The following is a 6,000-nucleotide window of genomic DNA, read 5'->3' as shown; positions in this document are numbered from 1 at the left end:
ATGTTTGTCTTTGTGCGGCAACCGAGTAAGCGTTGTGCTGGCGAACTATCAAGGCCTTCAGTTGGTGTGTTTTGCCAGATTCATGTAGAAGTCACCACAGTCTTTTTTTGTCTTCTTCATTAAGCGCTTTGCGAGCTTAACCGCGTTCTCGACCTTTCCATTGCTTTGTGGTGAGTTTGTTTTGTGATCGAATCCCTATCTTGTGGCAAAGTTTGTGAACTGTTGTGAGTTGAAGGGAGGTCCATTGTCGGATTAAACCTTGTCTGGAAAACCATGGTTGGAGAAATGTTTCTTTCCATGCAGATTGTCTATCTCGAAATAGTCCAAGTAGTAGTCCACTGTGCATAAGAAGTCTTTGCCATCGCATGTGAATATGTCACAACCAATCTTTTCCCACGGTCTCTGAGGGAGGTTGTGACTTATCAATGGCTCTTTTAGTTAGCTCAATTGATATGTGTTGCTTGTTTCACACTTTGAAACATAGTCTTTTATGTCATTGTTCAGTCCTGGCCAGTAAACTGATTCTCTAGCATGTCGAAGAGTGCTCTCAACACCAGTGTGAGCAGCATGAAGTCGCTGGCGAATGTCGGATCTCCAGGTTTATGGTATGACACAGCGATAGCCTTTGAAGACTATGCCATCCTGTGTTGTGAGTTTGTCACGAACTTTGAATTGTGTATGCATTTCAGGCGGGCATTCACATGTCGTTTCTGGCCATCCTGTTGTGATTTGTTGTATGACCAGTTGTAGTGTGGAGTTGCTTGTTTGGAGAGTGGGAGAAAGTCCACCATATGGATGCATTCCACTGCAATTTCAGTTGGTGATCTCGCCACATTTTTGAGGTATGTGCATGAGAGGGTGTCTGCTAGTTATATTTCTTTTCCTGATTGATACTTTATTTCAATGTCATATTGGCTGAGCCGAATGAGCAGATGTTTTAGCCGCTTGGGTGCTGCAGAAAACGGCTTGTGTCGTATGGCAACCAAAAGCTTATTGTCTATCCATAGCATGATCTTGCGACCATACACATATTGATGGTTTTGTTCCATTCCGAAGACTTGAGCGAGCAGCTCTTTTTCGATTTGAGAGTGTCGCGTTTCTGCTGGAGTGAGCGCTCGGCTCGTGTATGCGATTGGTTGTCCCTGTTGCAGAAGGACAAACCCAAGACCCTTGCTCGAAGCATCTCTTTGACCTTCAGTTGCAAGTTTGGGGTCAAAGTACTTGAGCACCGGAGAAGCTGTCATGCGTTGCTTGATAGCTTCAAATGCTTTGTCTTGTTCTTCAGTCCATTTCCAGACTGTGTCTTTATGAGTAAACCATCGCAGAGGCTCGCTGAGATCTGAAAGATCTGGCAAGAATTTTGCAAAATACTTTGTCGTGCCGACAAATTGTTGTACCCCTGCAACATCCTGTGGTTTCTGCATTTCGTTGATTGTGACCACTTTGCTTGGGTTGGCATTGAGTCCAGCACTAGACAGTATGTGTCCCATGTATTTCACTTGGGAGCTCTTGTATTCGAACTTATCAAAGTTTAGTTTGATGTTTCGCTCTCTGCATCTCTGCATGAATTCGCGTAAGTTCGCGTCATGATTATGATTGGCCTATTTAAGTGTCTCACCGCGTCCAATGATCAAGATATTGTCTGCAATCTCGTAGACTCAATCTATACCCTCAAGGCTCTCGTCTAGCTTCTGCTGGAAGATTTCTAGGGCAGAACTGATGCCAAATGGCATTCTATTATATCAATATCATCCCCATGGAGTTTGGAAGGTCGTGAGGCAGGAGGACTCTGTGTTTAGTTCATATTGCAAGAAACCCTCCTTGCAGTCTGCTTTAGTGAAGCCTTTACATTTGACTCTGTGGCAAGATGTCATCGATCACAGGACATGGATAGCGTCCGTGTTTCAGGGCATTGTTCAGATGTTGACAGTCGATACATACTGTATCTTCCCATGTGGCTTTTGTACAGTCACTAGACTGGATACCCAGTCCGTTGGTTCAACAACTTTCTTGATGATTTGTCGTTCTTCCAAACGATCGAGTTCCTCTTTCAGCGTTTGTTTGATCGCTATTGGCACTTGTCTGGGTGCAGAGATGCAGAGAGCGCTGGTGTCGCTGATTCATTAAGTTCAAGGTGAATTGTCCCTGGCATGTGTCCAAGTCCCTTATTAAACACATCCGGATGCGCATTGTTGACATCAGTTTTTGACGCTTGCCTTGTTCATAGTTTGTGATTCACATCGTTCATTTATCCCACGATATTCTGATACTGCACAAGATAGAGGCAGAGAGGTTGTTTCCACTGGTAGGGGAGACTAGAACTAGGGGGCACAGCCTCAAAATATGGGGGAGCCAATTTAAAACCGAGTTGAGAAGGAATTTCTTCTCCCAGAGGGTTGTGAATCTGTGGAATTCTCTGCCCAAGGAAGCAGTTGAGGCTAGCTCATTGAATGTATTCAAGTCACAGATAGATAGACTTTTAACCAATAAGGGAATTAAGGGTTACGGGGAGCGGGCGGGTAAGTGGAGCTGAGTCCACGGCCAGATCAACCATGATCTTATTGAATGGCGGAGCAGGCTCGAGGGGCTAGATGGCCTACTCCTGTTCCTAATTCTTATGTTCTTATTGTATCAGTTGTAGCTGTTGAGCAGTGCATGAGCCAATCAATGGTGCACTTTGGCCTTCAATGATCACAAAGGGCACAACGTACTTTTGCTTGTTTTTTGTATTTTCCAGTGGCACATTACAAGTTCCTACCATTGGAATGGTTGCCTTAGATTCTTTTACCTTTAAGCAGTGACAGTGTTGTCTTAGATTCTTTTACCTTACAGCCTTTGGGTAAGTATCTAAGAGGTAGCACATTGCATGCGGCCCAACAATCTATTTGCATTTTCAGCATTTGACCTTTAATGGAGAAGGTAGCCATAATCTTGTTAGGATACTTTCTGTCAGTTTTGTCCTTGATCGTTCGATCAACTTTAGCATGCATCTTTACAGTCATGACTTCAAAATCAGAATCATCATTGTCTTCATATAGTGCAAAACGTTTGACTTGCTCTTAAATTTATGCTTATGTGTAGACCTCTGCCTCGATCCACTCTGCCTGCACTTTAGGTTTTGTTTGCTACAACTTGTGCAGGTCTTCCCATATGCTGGACATTAAGTTTTTGACAGCTCATGTCTTTTGCCACAATATCTACAATTGTTTGTGAACTCTTTGTCTGTGAACTCTTTCTTTGTGGGTCAGGGTTTCTGTCTGACAGCTTTGACATCTTCAGAGTCTAAATCTGTTTTAGTGAGCTTCACGGATTTCATTTGCGCAACTGTGGCCTCTGTAGTTTTACAGAGCATCACACATTTATCGAGTGTTAGGCTTGATTCTTTCAACAGCCTCTTACGCAGAGTGTTATCAGATATTCCGCAGACTATGCAGTCTCTGATGAAATCATCCCTCAAATTGCCAAAATCGCATGACGATGCCAGCTCCCTCACTTTCACAAGATATCTGTCAAAAAACTCGTCCCCTTGTACACAGTTGTTAAACTGGTACCATTCATAAATTATGTTGGTTTTACCTTTACAGTGCTCTTCCCAGAGCTTCAAAATAATCTCAATTTCCTGCTTGTCTTCCTCTGATTTGTAGGGAAGTTTATTGTGGATATCTAGGGCATTGCTGCCAGTGGCAGTGATAAATGTTGCAACCCTAACTCTATCAGGTTTTTCCACAATATTCGTGATAATTTCATAGCTGTCCCACAACTGTTTAAATTTTTTCTAGTTGGTTTTCAAATCGGCAGTCACCTGCAATGGAGGTGGGAGGGGAATATGTGCAGGGGTTGGCACCATGGTGGTCATGATAGCTCACTCACACTGTAGTATGAGTACTCCATACTCATAGTACTTTGAGTATGTCACATACATATATAAAGTTCAAATAACCAGAGGACTAGAACAAGTCTAATAGTAAAATATCATGGCCATGTATTTGTGGAAATACTTTTTCAATCAAGACAATAGATTATGCTACCTTAAGTTTACTTTACTAATACCTCTAGATTACTCTACAAGTTTATGACTATTTATCGCCCTTCACGGATCCATGTGCGACGTGTACAAAGCACGTTCTGCACTGCACTGCTTAACGTCGATTTTGATCAGCTCGAAAAAGTCTTATAGTTCCAATATTTTGATCGCAGATGTGTTCGATGAAAGATCGGAAGTCTCTGCTTCTGACACCATGTATTTTATAGTCTCTTGAACACTCTTAGTTCAACTTACCTCTATTTATTTGGGAGATCTCAGACAACCATGTGCGGATTAAAATGGTGTTCCTCACACAGCCAGTTTCTCGCAATACAACTCCAGGGTGCTATACCTCCTAGCGAGCGGGCGGTATACATTTTAACATTGCACTGACCTACTCCCCAGCCACGCCTTCCCCCCCCCACCCCCCGACCCAAGTTCTTGACCATCCCCCCCCTCCCCCCGCCATAGATGGAGCATTGTGTGTGCGTGTCTCCGATCCCCCTCCTCTCCCCTCTCTCTCCCTCTGATCTCTCTCCCCCTCTGATCTCTTCCCTCTCTCTCTCCCTCCCCCTCTCTATCCCTCCAATCTCTATCTGATCTCTTCCCCCTCTCTCTCTCCCCTTTGGATCCAATCTTCTCCAGGGCCTTCTCCCATGGAGCTGAGGAAAGTGTGGCCGATGCTGTATGGCAGCTGCAACTGTGGAATACTACACATGAACAACCGGACCTCAGTCACAGCGCGTATACGCAGAAGGGAATGTGGTGCGCATTCTTTTATTCGGGGAGTAAGGGGCGAGGGTTGCCACTGATCCCAAAACTCGGTCCAAGTAACGACATCAAATTATCTCAGACTGCCAATTTTGAACCAATTTGGATCTTTCAGAGTTTAATATGCTTGTTCTTTATTTTACAAATAACCTGGCAGCTTTCTTGAACCTGAATAAAACAATTCTCTCTGTGTGAGACCACTTTATGTGTAATGGTGAAGGTGCATGAAAAGACAATTGACTAGTGACAGATCAACATATAGACAGTTTTTTCCCCAGTTGAAACCAAGGAGATGATTCTGAAAACCAGCATTCAAATACATGATACGATTCATAATGATGCATTTTGAAACCATTTGCCACTCTTGTGTAATATTTATCAATGATTCTCTCCCTCTCCCTGGCCACTACCTGAGGCTGAAGCAGAGTGTTCACAACCTTGGTGTCCTATTTGACCCCATATCCTTTCCATCACCAAGACTGCCTACTTCCATCTCCGTAATATCGCTGGTCTCCGTCTCTGCTCACCTGCTGCTGAAACCCTCATCCATGACTTTGTTACAATGATTGCAATGCACTCCTGGCTGGCCTCCCACAGTGTACCCTCCGTAAACTTGAGCTCATCCAAAACTCTGCTGCATATATCTTAACTTGCACTAAGTCCAGTTCACCCATCACCCCTGTGTTCACTGACCTCCATTGGCTCCAGGTCCGACAATGCCTCGATTAAAAAAAAAAAAATTGTTTTTAAATCCCTCCAGGGCCTTGCCCCTCCTGTCTCTGCAACCTTCTCCAACCCTACAACCCACCAAGATCTCTGCGTTCCTCTAATTCTGGCCTCTTGGGCATCTCAAATTTTTAATCGCTCCACCATTAGTGTTCATATCTTCAGCTGCCTCGGCCCTGAGCTCTGGAATTCCCTCCCTAAACCTCTCTGCTCCTTTCTCCTCCTGTAAGACATTCCTTAAGACATGTCGGGTGTGGCTTAGTGGGTAGCACCCTCACCTCTGCTTCAGACAGCTGTGGGTTCAAGTCTCACTCCAGAGACTTTAGCACAAAAATCTAGGCTGACACTAGATTGCAGTACCAAGGGAGTGAGTGTTGTCTTTTGGATGAGATGTTAAACCGAGACTCTATCTGCCCTATCAGGTGGATGTAAAAGATCCCATGGCACTATTTTGAAGAAGAGCAATTTTTATCAGTCAA

Source organism: Pristiophorus japonicus, chromosome 15, assembly GCF_044704955.1.
Source record: "Pristiophorus japonicus isolate sPriJap1 chromosome 15, sPriJap1.hap1, whole genome shotgun sequence".
In the NCBI taxonomy this organism is placed as follows: domain Eukaryota; kingdom Metazoa; phylum Chordata; class Chondrichthyes; family Pristiophoridae; genus Pristiophorus; species Pristiophorus japonicus.
The sequence above is the reverse complement of the archived record's forward strand: the minus strand, read 5'-3'. Positions refer to the sequence as shown.